Genomic DNA, 14,273 nt, shown 5'->3' with positions numbered 1-14,273 from the left:
ATTCGCTTGCAGGGACAACCAGCAACTCACATTTCACAACCTGCAGCAGAAATTATAGTTAACAAAGATAAAATTGGAGTAGTTAAAATAATTCTACAGCAAGATTCATGCATTCTCATTTCTAAATGAGACTTTGTTCCTAGATATCCAACCATCCATTAGTGGTGGATAGGAATCATGTACACAACCAAGTTTCAACTTGGGTCACATGTACGATATAGGTGGCTAGGATCTTCCAAACTTAAAGATTCTCCTATGCCAAACATGCTATAGTTGGTGGTTTTCTGTCCATTTTCCTATGCTAAACATGTTGTACTTGGTGGTTTTCTATCCATTTTCCTATGCCAAACATGCTGTAATTGGTGGTTTTCTGTCCATTTTCCTAGCACAAGCATGGCTCGCCGGATGATTAAGTCGGCTCATGTGGCATGGGTATACACATGCTGTGATTCACATTTTTTTCCCCTTACAAATTACTTTAGCAATAATCTAAAAAGTTCTAAAAAGAGCTTGAAAGGTGTTTTAATGTCAGGGTGCATTTGGAAGCTTCACTTTTGGCAACAGGTGAATGCACTCTGCACCAACCAGCAATTGGAATAGAGAATGGGCAATGGGTAAACCCAATTGCAATTTGGGGCAGCAATAAAGCAGAAAAGAAATCTGACTTTGATTGTTTTTTTAGTAGTGAAATGAAAGCAACCGATAATCGCTTTCTAGCTTTAAGCATCATGTTCCTGACATCATGCATTTAACAAATAGAAAACAAATAATCATGAAAAATAGTCTTACATCCATGTTTAGATGTTTCTTCTACATTGGTTGTCTCCTCACCAGACTGCTATAACATGACATATGTTCCCATCATGTGTTTCTTCTACTCCGTTTTGATTCTTGAGAATGCCACAGACAGGAAAGGCTAATGGTTTAGCAATCAACTTGGAAGCTTTAATCTTGAACTGGTTTTTCTTAGCTAACCCTTTGATACTTAATGGTTTCTTCTTTTGTATGCCTCACCAAAAAAAAAAAAAAAAAAAAAAAGGTTATGGATTGGGTGGAATGTGGTCAACTGTAAGAGGTTCTAATCGAATTCATTTTCCCATCCAACAAGATTGTCCCACCATGAAATTGAGATGCTTCAAAAATCTCAATCCAACCATTAGATGCACCCCCACATGAATGTGGAGATTTTTGGGTGGTTGTTTATTAATTTCCATCGTGTGCCTGCCGCATCTAAAAGTTAGATTCACCTGATTTTTGAGGCATCCGATTTCTTATGTTGGCAGAACCTATGTTGGGAGAACCTTGTTGGATGGGTGAGGTCATACAAACATCAAACACCATGGTGGCCCTACACCCCCGCTGAGCTTGATTGGGAAACTAAGCCTTACATCAAGCATCTTACATTATGGAAGCATCTTCCATTACAATGTACATTGTGGAAGCATCTTCCATTAGGTGGATAGTCAAATGTGATTCTACTAACTTTTTTGGCTAAGAACTAATTGTCTACAACCAGTCATAGGATTACCTAACCTATGATTAACAATGATTCCTCCAAAATACTTTCAAAGGAAAATGCACAAACAAAAGTTTTCTTTATAGAATCCACTTTTTAAATCGTCATGTTCATGCTCTCTCTCTCTCTCTCTCTCTCTCTCTAAATGCATTATTTTAGGGTAAAACATGATAGAATAGCAAAATATGGAGATTCTTGCCATACACAGTGCACCAATGGCTAGTGCTATGTTCTCGGCAGATCAATGAATGGATTCCTCTACAATTTTACACATACTCTACAAGAAAATAAATAGAATAATTGGGTTGCAGTAATCAACAAATGCTTCTAATAGAATTGCAACAATATTACTAAAAGACACAAGTGAACTATGGAAAAGAACCAAACAACAGGTTTGAATGCAGTATTGGGTATTCTAAATGACTTGATCAAGAAAAGTGAAAAGCAATTTAAATTAGCAAAGATATGGAAAGCCTCCACAACCTCCAACTTATGCTTCAAAAGAGGAACTTCTGAATACGCTATGGGATATAAACTAGCTTTACAGCCAATTCCACCATAACTTCAGATTCATAACTTACACCAACACAAATTCAGACATAGCTTGTTACCCAGAGCCGATGAAGCTTGCCACCAACATAACTTCCCTTCCAGAAGCATTCCCTGATGTAGTTGAAGCAGGCACATGGTTAGAATCACATACTCGTAGACTGTAAATAGTTTCATTCGGCTTCTAAAGTTGAATGTGTAACGTCTCAATAGCATTCATACAATATGCTAGTGGAATTAAGAAGAAAACAATATGAGCACCAGGGTTCTAGTTATCATCTAACAAAAATGCATTAATTTGAACCAATTGTAACATGAATAATGAAAATGGAACTCTTCACATCTCTCAAACTCAGCTTCCATTTTTCTTGGTCAACATTTTTCTAAAGACATGAAGACATGAAGATGCACCTATTCATGTCAGTTTCCACTGCATGTCACCATCCATTGATTTTACAGATTCTGATATAGACCAACCTGATACGAAATTTTTGCATTCATAGAAGGACAATAAAGAACCTTCAATCAGAATGGCAAAAGATCTTCTATGTTCCTTCTTTTCAATAAAACTTTTCCATTCATCCAAAACAATGTTGTTGATGACAAGGAAAGACATGATAACAAAACCTTATTTTACAAGAATCAGAACGGCTCTGAAGCATCAACATAATTAAATAAAAGGAAAGATTGGGTCCTAAACAATCAATCTTGCAATAAAAAAGAAAAATAAATTAAACCACTAGTGCTTTGTGCTTTTCATAAATTGCATATCAGGATCTAAAAATGCCTCCAACGCAACAAATTTTGGTCACATCTTAGTCACATCTATATGAAGAACATCTTTCCTGTTGGAATGGCCACCATGGCTTTGATAATGCTTGATTAAGATTTGAAAATATCAGAGCATTTTCCTCTCTCATCAATCAGAAGTTAATATGAGAAAACAAATGGTCAAAAGCCAAATGTATTTTAAAAAAAAGTTCACGGAACTATACCCCTGATGAAGCAGAAAAACCGGTTTTAATATCACTAGGCTTATCATACAGCCATTGAGGAGACAATGGTATATTGCTCTCTAATGTTACTTTATCTGCAATAATTTCATTAAAAAGTGAGCAACAACCAATTACAATAAATGTGCTCATAGTCATAAGATGCATAAATCACAATAGTAGATTAAAACATAGTGCTAAGAAGATGATTTGAGCACAAACAACCAAATATCAAAAGCCACCAAAATCCATAACAAGAATAGAAACACATAACTGTGGAAGGGCATTGATTACCTTTGGAGTCATCAAAGAAACCCATAAGTGCATTTTCATCATCGTTTACTTGAGAGGCATCATCTGAGGATTCTGAACAGGCAAAGAATAAGAAAAGAAAGATTGATGTATAATGCACACCTAAAATAAAGAAAATGCTGCACAAGAAAACAGTTAGGCAATAATAGCAAGAGAAAAAGTTGGGTTTTTTTTTTTTTAAAAAAAAACAATAATAATAACAGCTTAAGGGCAAAAACAACAATAGAAAGGAAAATAAAAACCAGAGCCAAACAGACCCAAAAGTAGGAGGATCAGGGATCCCACTAATAGATAAACGAAAAAAACCTTCCCAACAATAGTGTCTAAGAAGCGATGTTAGGTCAGTAGCACGACGAATTTCATTGCCTTGGCAATCACAACAGCAAGAAATATAACTACAAGTTCTTAAAGGGAAGCTACAAAAAGAACTACAAGGAGTGATCTAAAACCAAGAACAAAAGCAAGACATTCATGTGCTTAAAAAGGCTGTTGGAAATTGGAACCATTGATTCATCTAACAACCATGTGGACAAGCCATAGCCAAAAAATCCAAGTGAGTTAACAAATTAAATACATAGATAGATACCGTAGGTTGCCATTTCCATCCTGACCGTTCCTCAGGATGTGGCCCATGTGAGTTTTGGATCACAACCAAATTCATGCTCAATGCCGCAAGCATCTGCACAAACCCCGAATCTCTAAACCCCTCAAACCCTCAATTAATCTAATCAATACCCCCTTAAACCCCCAATCCAATTCCACCAAAAAAAAAGAGAAAGAAATTTGAATATTCAAATGAGAAAAAAGAAGATAATCAGTCTTGCATACCTAAAAAGGAACAAAATGAGACACGATCGAGCAGCAGGGATGTGGATTATGGCGTGAGAGAGGGGAGTCTTCATGAGATTGAGAGAGAGGGGATGGTTAGGGAGAGAAGAGGGGTTTATGAGAGGGAAGTATTCATGAGAGAGGGTTCGTGAGAGAGGAGTATTCGTGAGAGAGGGTTGGGGAGATAGAGAGAGAGGAGATGTTTAGGGAAAGGAGGGTTTGGGCTTTTTTTCTCACGAGAGTGGGAGGGAGGTGAAATTTTTGAGTTTTTTGTTTTTTTCACGGGAGGCGGAAGAAGAAAAAGGAACGTGCGAGGTGAGTTGTTTCCGCATTTTTATTTCTACGGCTTTAAACCGTAGCTAAAACCCCTTTGGACCGTAGCCTTTATACTATTATTCACATCACCTTGCCATTCGCATGGCTTCTAACGAGTTAGGGATGGACAGTCATCTCAAGGGATTTGTGGGGTCCGTCATGATGTATTTAGTATATCCACTCCATCCATTCATTTTGAATTTTTTTTATATAGAGAATCACCCCAAAAATGAGGCAAATCGAAGGTCTAATTGAACCACACTATCAATCAATAGTATGTATTTAATCTCCACTATTTCCTACAATGTGGTCCACTTGAGCCTTCGATCTACTTCCTTTTTTGGGCTCTTGCCTTAAAATGATCTGTTAAAATGGATAGACGTATTAGATGGAGCACAAGCATTTTAGTGGGCATTGTAGAGTCCCTTATGGGGCTGTCCCATGGTGGTTTTACGGGTGGCGGCATTAGCCTTTAGCTATGGTTTGATCATTTTTTAGCTACGATTTTAAGCTATAGTAATTTAGCTATGGTTTATATCCGTAGCCAAAAGGTATCATGGTCTGTAGCCTTTGGTCATTTTTTTGGTAGTGAGAGTACTTAGGTGGCACCGAAATTGGCTTACGGTGGCATCGAAATAAGCTTGGGTGGCACCAAATTAAGCTTAGGTGGCACCGAATTAAGTTGTTTTTTTGCTGGACTATTTTGTGCACTTTCGCTGGCACCGAAGTTGGCTTAGGTGGGACTGAATGTCCTATTTTTCTGTTGTTTAACTTGTGCTTTTACTAATCTTTTCTCCATCCTTTATACTTGGTTTCCTCAGATCTTAGGTATGAAAGTTCTCCATTCTTGGTCTCCTAAGATCTCTCCTTTGCCTTGGTGATTCTTGAGACCAAGTCCATACTTTTAGCATTCTTTTCAATCCAAGCTCTCAGATTCATCTTGTAACACAAACATGCATAAAATATGACATTAAACAATATCATGTTCATAAAGCCAAGATATAAGTGAGAGAAAATATGCAATATTTGACACTCAACACATTCCCCAACTAGCATTTTGCTAGTCTCGAGCAAAGCATTTATGAAATAATCTTCAATCCTCAATGTTTAAAACCTCTTTCAAAAAATAATATTTTGTGCAATCAAGTATGAATGAGTAAAATGAAGGCGAGAAAAGTGAGATTTTGAAAATCTAGAGATGAATCACATAAAAAATCAATCAAGTAGGTTCTTTATCATTTAACTTAGAGCATAAGTTCTTATACCAAGTTTTCCAATGTGCCCAGTGCAAATCAACTTACTTCCCATAAAAATACTATATTTTCATAATGTTAGCCATGCTCATCACTTCAAGATTAGTTGAAAATTCAAGTACTAATTCCAAACTTATCCCCTTTTCCTTCTTTTTCCAGTTTTTGATTTTATATCGACGATCATTTGTATTCATTTAGTTTTTTCATTTTTTTATCTTTTCAAAATTTTCATTCTTTTTCAAGCTTTTTCAGTCTTTTCACCATATGTGACCTTTTTGTTGATCTCACTATTTTTTAACTGGTTCTTTTCATCTTGTGAGATGGATAAAATTCTCCAAACTCGATTCTCAATATCTTTCATTGATCATCATACTAATAATCAGAAACTCTAATACTATTCACAGAAAGCGAATTAAACATGTCTTGTGATTAAGATTATCATGATATTCAAACTTCCTCTTAATCAATTAAGTGCAAGAACTTAGGTGATAGGTTACTTAGTTGATCAAACTCCAAAAATTCAAAATTCAATCCTTAGCTCATCATCATACTCAAAGTATTCTTAAATACACAAATTATCATTTTCCAACAAGTTTTTATCTTGAAAATTTGAAAATTTCCACAATTTTTGCTAAAAACTAAGAAAACAAGAAAGAATTTTTGCTCAAAACTAAGAAAACTCTTGATTAGTTTACCTAATCTACACCCCCAACCTAAAATCAACATTGTCCTTAAAGTAAAAGATATAAGCATGCAATGTATATGAGGTAATGAAAATAGAGGAGAAGTGAAGGAAAGGTAGTACCTGAAGAAGGCGAATTGCAGGTTTTCCAAGGATCTAAATGCAAAGATGGGCTAGCACACAGACTAAACAATGGAAACCAAACTATCTTAGTCCTAAATCCTACGAAAGCAATAAAACCTAACTACACCTCCATCAGACTAGGAGGTCAATACTAGTAAACAGGATCAATCAGAGGTATGGACATATCATCTGAATCAAATTTCTCAACAAATGGCTTTAAACAATGTCCATTCACTTTAAAAGCATTGTCATTGTTCAGATTCTTTATCTCAACTGCCCCACGAGGATAGATATTAGTAACTACCAAAGGGTTAGCCCAATGAGATCGGAGTTTACCCGAAAAAAGATGTAACTGAGAATTATACAAAATGACCTTTTGACCAGTCAAGAATGATTTCCAAAGGATGTTCCTGTCATAAAACACCTCCATCCTGTCTTTGTAAATTCTCGAGTTCTCATACGCATCGTTTCAAATTTCCTCAAGTTCATTTAACTGAAGTTTGCGCAGCGAGCTGGCGTTGTCCAAGTTAAAATTCATGTTTTTAATAGCCCAGTAGGCTTTATGTTTGAATTCCATGGGTAAGTGGCAAGCCCATAGATGAGTCTAAATGGAGATATTCCAATGGGGGTCTTAAAAGTAGTATGGTAAGCCCATAAAGTACCAGTTAATTAGATTAGCCAATCCTTACGGTTAGGGTTAACCGTTTTCTCCAGAATGTGTTTAATTTTCCTGTTGGAAAGCTTAGCTTGCCCACTTGTCTGTGGCTAGTATGGAGTGCTCACTTTATGAGAGATGTCATATTTCTTTATTAAGTTCTCAAATGGCTTATTATAGAAATGTGAACCTCCACACTAATCATGGCTCGTGGCGTATCGAACCGAGAAAGGATGCTTTCTTTTAAGAATCTAATGACCGTCCGATGGTCATTGTTCCGGCACGGGATCGCTTCAACCCATTTAGTGACATTGTCTACTGCTAGCAGAATGTATAAATTCCTAAAGGATTGGGGGACTGGTCCCATGAAATCGATGCCCCAACAATCAAATGCTTCAATAATCAGAATGGGGTTCAAAGGCATCATGATTCGACGAAAAAATGCTCCCAATTTCTGACAACGCTCACAATCTTTGCAAAACTCATGAGTGTCCTTGATCATAGTGGGCCAATCAATCTTTAGGATACCTTCAATTGTTGTCTCGTCACACTGGCACACTTAATGTACGAAGACCCGAACCGTCACTCTACATATAATTCAAAGATCGAACCAGATGAAAAGGCCGAGCTATATATCATAGAGGGAGGGGGGGGGGGGGTGAATAGGACTATGCCAAATAAAAAATTGATAAGTGGAATATAAACAACAGATAGCCAAAAAGAATACAAAAAATAAAAGGAAATAACAACCTCAAAAATCAAGTATTGAGAGGTTGATACAAACTTGGTTCTAAGGACAACCTTACACCAAAAACTAATGGTTTATGGTAGGACAACCTTACTAGAATGTGAGTGAGTATCAAAAACTCGAACTCAAGAGGATATGAAAGAAATAGAAACTAATCTATTACAATATTCACCATACAATGCTAAAATATAAAGATTAGAATATTCACATCTACAAATATATCCCACAATCTTAAACCATAAAAGATAAAGAACTAAATCACACATCCACCAACACAGAGAATTATAGTGGTTCGATTATGTGTACACCAACTGTTAAACAACAGCCACACAACTACTCTACTCTTAATATCCAGTCCCTCGGGACATTAGCGTTCACTAATCAAAATAGGTTTTCAAGGTTCACCTAAAACCTTCACAATTATGTCCTTAGATGGGCTTACATAATTCAAAAAACTCCTCGCTTTGAGATTTTCTGCATCACCTCAGATAAAAATAAAATAGAGATATTTTGGAACAATCTCATAAATCAGAAATAAATTGAATTACAGAAAAGCAAAAACTTATCTGTATGACGATTCTAAAGCAACCCAGTAGAACCAACTTGACGACGACGTAAATGTTCAACGTTTAGTCTCACAAGTGTATAGGGTTCTAAGTCTAGATGATTTTTAATTAAATCAGCAAGGACTTTGTATTGATTTTGATCTCAAGGAAGGGTAAATCAAATATCCCTTTTCAAAATGAGAATGGAATAGAGAATCAAAATCAAATTACTAGAGTTACTTTAAAGAATCTTAAATATGCACAAAATAACTTAGAATGTACTTAAAATAATCTCAGAGTGATTGCTTAAGAATGATAACAATTGAATTGAAAACTCTGAAATTCGAGCACTATTTATAGGTGAAAAATTGGTTCGCACAACTGGCCTTTGGTTAGCTACGACTGGCCTTATCCAAACAGATTTTTAAAAATTCTGGCGCAATAAGATTTTTCATTTACATGACTGACCTTGTGGGTCTCACGACTGGTCGAGTGGCCTGCTCGACTGGTCGTGTGAGTCCAGATTACTTGCTGGAAAACGAGTCGAACATTGCACGACTGGCTGAGCACTATTCACACAACTGGGCGAGTAGTTTCTAGGACTGGTCGTAGACCAACAGAAATTTTTTAAATATTCATAACAAATCCTGGACTAGTAGAGGAAATACTAGGACTGGTCAAGCCAGTGTCGAAAGAACATAATTTTACACTTATAAAATGACCAAAATGATCGACCGAAAGTATGAAATGATCTAATCATGATCTAAGGTCAATCTAGGTCAATCATACCTTACTTGTGAGATATAACATATGAACACTTAATCTATCGATCACTTCATTAGCTTTAATTCTTGCGATCTTCAAAGCTTGAACTCGACATACCAAACATAATCTTCAACTAGGTCTTGAGTTCTTGGACTTTTCTGGTTCCAGATCTTGAACCGCAGTATTCTTAAAAACTCTGTCTTCACTCAATATATGAAAGTCTTCACTTTTTTCCAGTTTGAAGATCTCGGTAAGTTCGTCGTAAATATCGACAAGATAGATTCAGCACGAACAAAATGAACGTCGAAGATTCAATGTGAACAGATGCACCGGCTTGATACAAATCAAGATATAAAATTGAATTGGTTTGTCACACCAAAATTTGACAATACTTAGGGTTTATCAACATATCACTTTCAATCTCCCCCTTTGTCAAATTTGTGACAAAACGAAAATTATAATATGCAATAGATATTCAAACAACACATTGCACAAACATGTTGCACTAATATGCATACACATGTATGATATGATCCATAATAGATATCATGCACAATAAAAGGAAAAGAGTTAGAATAAAGTTATTACAGATATCATCAAATCAAAATGAAACTAATCAGATCCTGAAGAGGGAGCAGGAATAGATGGATCAATTTGATGTAAACACTTATTAATGTGCCTCATATATTTGCACATATAAGCAAATTGAGAATCCTGGGTAACATGAATCTGAGCCACCTATTCCTCAAGCTTACGTAACCTCTCATCGAAATTAGAAGGCTGATAATCAGGGTCAGCCTCAGAATCTGATTTAAGTTCATCAAATAAGTCATCCATATTAACGTCTTCTTAAGATAAAGCATCAGCTTCTTCAGCTTCTTCATCTCCTCTAGCATTCCCATCAACTTGACCAGGAGCCAAGTCCATGTTCATCTTGTTGATGTTAGAATTCACTATAAGAAAACTGGGCAAAGGCTACGGATTTAATCCATAGCCATAGACCCATGGCAACGGTTTTACTCCGTAGCACGACCGTCGTCATAGATGCCAAGCCAATAAGTCTAAAACCTATGCCTGCGGATTTAATCCATAGCCATAGACTACAATAGCTACAGATATAATCCGTATAAATTATTTCTATAGCCAAAAGTACCTACAGCTATGGATATTATTGGTAACTAAAAGTAGTGTTGGATCCATAGCAATATGCCAAATTTAATAATAACCACGGTTGTCAAATTACCAGCTACAATTAAAATCCGTAGCTATTTCTTAGATTAAAAAAATTATAATCATTCATTCATTCAATTACTACCTGCATAATCATTCATTCAGTCATTCAATTACCACCTTCATAATCATTCATTCAATTACAATCATTCATTTATTTAATTACAATCATTCATTCAATAATGAATCAATTACAATCCTTCATTCAAGCATAAAGGACAAACTGCTACATTGCTGCCTAACTGGAGAGCATGGACTAAGGTTGATTACTCAGCGTGCAAAGTTACAGGAAGAAAATTTTCCAGCCAAAAATTCATATGCATGTTACATACTACATTGGTGATTGGATACATGTTGCCAAAAGAAAATGTATTGGGAAAAGAAGAAAAAAATCCAAGTGGCATGGACTGTAGCTGTATGTTTAGTACAAATAGACTAGTAGAGGCAAGAGCAAAACTTACATCTAGGAGGAAAAACCATTGTCAAGTTAGAAAAATCTTGTTGTAAGGAAGTGCATGCTACACATTCTCCACTAGTGACTTTTGAACCTAGGCTTGAACCTTGTCTAACATATCTAATATTTGAACTTTTAGAACTCCCATGCTCCAAATTTAAGCTACTTGAAGATTGGTGGTCAAACTGTGAAAGACAGATCTGTAATTAGCTGATGGGCTAAATAAATCTCGATTGATGCCAATCTAACACCTTTATAATGTCCATGGTCCACCATGACTTACTGGTGATCAATTCTATTTAGATTCCCTAGGACCATTTGTTGGTGATTAGTTCTATTTAGATTGAAACACACTCCACTACTCAAAACTCAACAGTCAAAATTTCTAACAACACAAGTAACAAAAGCACGCACACATCAGATTGATAGAAATATTGCTTTTTTAGTTTTATGATTGATTTGAAATGGGATTAGTTAGCAATTATTCATGGGATGCCTATAGAATTCGATTTGTTGATATCACTTTACAAAATAAGTCCATTCAATTCAGGGCATTATTACTTTTTTTTTTTTGCAACTTCAATTTGTTCAATTCATGAATCCAACTCATCTAGTACACAATTACATGTTTCTTGTTTGAATCTTCCAAGCCTAACTACATCCTACCAAATGTGCTAATGTGTACGAATTGGAAACAGTCAAAATTTCTTGTTAGTTAGGACTTAGCAGCTCGGTTCGTGTACACCCCTAGTTTTATCCAGTGCCCATCCATTTTGCCATATCAATTTAGGGTGCAAGCCCAAAAACGAGGCAAATCCAAGGGTCAAGAAGACCACACCACAGGGAGAAGCAGTGATAATGAGAACCACCGCTGAAACCTTCCTAGGGCCCACCATGATGGTTAATTACCATCTAACCTGTTCATAAGGTCACATAGACCTGGACGAAGGGAAAACATAAATATCAACTTAATCCAAAACTTTTGTGGCCACCAAAAAGTTTGCAATAGTATGTGTTTAATCCCCAATGTGTGATTGTTGAGGGTCAAATATTGCATATTAGACCCCAGTTATTACCTAAATTACGAACACGATACTGTTTTAATGGGCTATTTTAATCGTGTTTGTGATGCAAGGAGAATTAACGAGCATGGATTGAAAAGGATGCTAAAGGTATGGATTTGATGCTCTGACATCACCAAGGCATTGGACGAGACTCCATGGGACCAAGATTGAGGATTTACACACCAGAGATCAGAGAAATTCTAGCCACTCACTTTAAACAGGCTTGAAAAACGTCCAGAATGCAAGATCACAATGTTCCCACCATCTGATCGACTCAAAACTTCATATATGGCCTGAAGACCCTAAATAAACTGTACACGTCAAATTTTAGTAGTTGGATCCCTATGAAAGTGGTCCAATGGTCAGATCAACCCATGAATTACTGATCTGAGGCCCACCTGATATTTATATATGCTTCAAAATTGGGCGCTATCCATTAAATGAGATGAGAAAAGGGACGAACGGATCAGATTTCCCACAAACATCAAGGTAGACCCCACTTCACGTGGCGGGTGTACACAGCGAGTGTACACCCGCTGTGCACCGGACCAACCAAATGGGTCAAAGTCGGTTTGACCGACCTTATTTCTTAAAACAGAAATCTCTATTTTCTCTGTTCGCAACAGGGAGTTACGGGTGATCTCAGTGGACCACCATATGGACCTATTAGCTCAATCCGAGCTGTCCATTCGAATCATACGAAGGTCCTGATCAAGATATGGTAGTTCTTGGTCTGAAGAATGCCAAAAAGAGGTTGCAAATGTGCTAGATGGCAGAATCCTCGTCGCAAGATCAAGCAGGTGGGCTGCGTCAATGGAAATCCTAAACCGACCATATCTGACCGGATTTTCGAGGAGAAACTGATGGACGGTGTGGATTTCGCTGAAAATTTCGATTATGGGCTTCACTTATCATCAGTGCACGAAATGCGTAGACCCTGTTACAGTGCATTTGAGACCTGACGATCCGGGTCCGTTTGCACTCATGGCCAGGATCGGTCCGACGATCCTGGCCGTTAAAAATCTCTCTAAAGAAGGACCGACCAAGGCCAAGATGATTGAACGTCTTAGATTTTTTATTCATGGCCGTAAATTTGATCGGATGCAAGTGATTTTTATGTTGCTGCTGCACCAAACTGAGGGTGCGTAAATACCTCCAGCTGTCTCCACCGTTTGGATCTCTCCGCACCGACGTCTCTATGCACTCCTCTCCACCGCCCTTTCACAGCTGCTATAAAGAGAGAAGAGAGAAGAGAGAAGGGGCATTCAATCTTTGGACAATTGCAAGGGAGAGAGAGAGAAAGATAGAGAGTAGTTTCTGTTTTTGTTTTCTTTTGTTTTTGGAGAGTTCCAGCTGCATTATGTCGGGCTAAACCTCTTAGCTAGGGCTAAGAGGTGAAGCTTGTAGCGTGATGGGAGAACTATTTACTTGTGCCTTTTGTTTAGACTGAACTACTGTTGATTTTAGTTAATTAAGGAAATTTTTTAGTTTTAATGGTCTGTTGTGACTAAAATTACAATAGGTCTGCGATAGCTTTGAGCATGTTCCTTTCCTTTTTATGTTTATAACATCAGGAAGCCTTGTTGTTCACCATCGTCTCCTGGGCATGATCGGATGATGGTACCCTTCCTAATCTTCATATCATGTTGATTGGTTATTAATTAGTTTAATTATGTTGTTTACTTTGTCTCCTGGGCATGGTTTGGTGATGTAGTCCATTCTAATTCATATACCTTTCATCTCTTGAAAACTAGAAGACAGGAAGTTCAGTCTTGATTTTTATGGTTACACCCTTCAACTAGATGAAGATAGACTCCAAGTCCAGATGAGTTTTTGATGCAGACATAAGATCTCCCTGATCTCTACAAGTGAATCCTCTGAATCCCTAGTTTCCTACCTTCGAATTCTACATATTTTAGTTTACTATTTCACCATTATTCCTCAAATCCACCTGATTTAGATTTCATCTTTTTCTAGTTCTAGTTCTAGTTATTTTCAGATTACGTACAAGGTTCAGTCCCTTGGGATTCGACCTTGGTCTCACCGAGTTTATTACTACATCACAACCCTATACTTGGGGAGTGAATAGTGATGCACTTCAGCCTTGGAACCACCCATTTTTGGGCATATACCCTAATATGATATGGAAAAATGGATGGACGGTGTGGATAAAACCCATACATCACAGTGGCCTCAAAGCCCTGTCCATTCCTAGATAAGGAATGGTAGGGTAGTACCCAAT

The 14,273-nt window shown here is 37.0% G+C and overlaps 1 long non-coding RNA gene across 1 annotated transcript; it reads right to left on the bottom strand.

Moving 5' to 3' along the window:
• Positions 1 to 1,715: 1,715 nt before the first annotated feature.
• LOC131249961 (uncharacterized) lies at positions 1,716 to 4,776 on the bottom strand. The gene is made up of 3 exons (XR_009172932.1): positions 4,198 to 4,776; positions 3,352 to 3,423; positions 1,716 to 1,793 (listed from the first exon to the last, which is right to left on the bottom strand). It is a non-coding gene; the product is annotated as an uncharacterized LOC131249961 (long non-coding RNA).
• Between the last annotated feature and the right edge of the window lie 9,497 nt (positions 4,777 to 14,273).

The sequence above is a fragment of the Magnolia sinica genome, chromosome 6 (genome assembly GCF_029962835.1).
Source record: "Magnolia sinica isolate HGM2019 chromosome 6, MsV1, whole genome shotgun sequence".
NCBI classification, from domain to species: domain Eukaryota; kingdom Viridiplantae; phylum Streptophyta; class Magnoliopsida; order Magnoliales; family Magnoliaceae; genus Magnolia; species Magnolia sinica.
The sequence above is the reverse complement of the archived record's forward strand: the minus strand, read 5'-3'. Positions and strand labels throughout refer to the sequence as shown.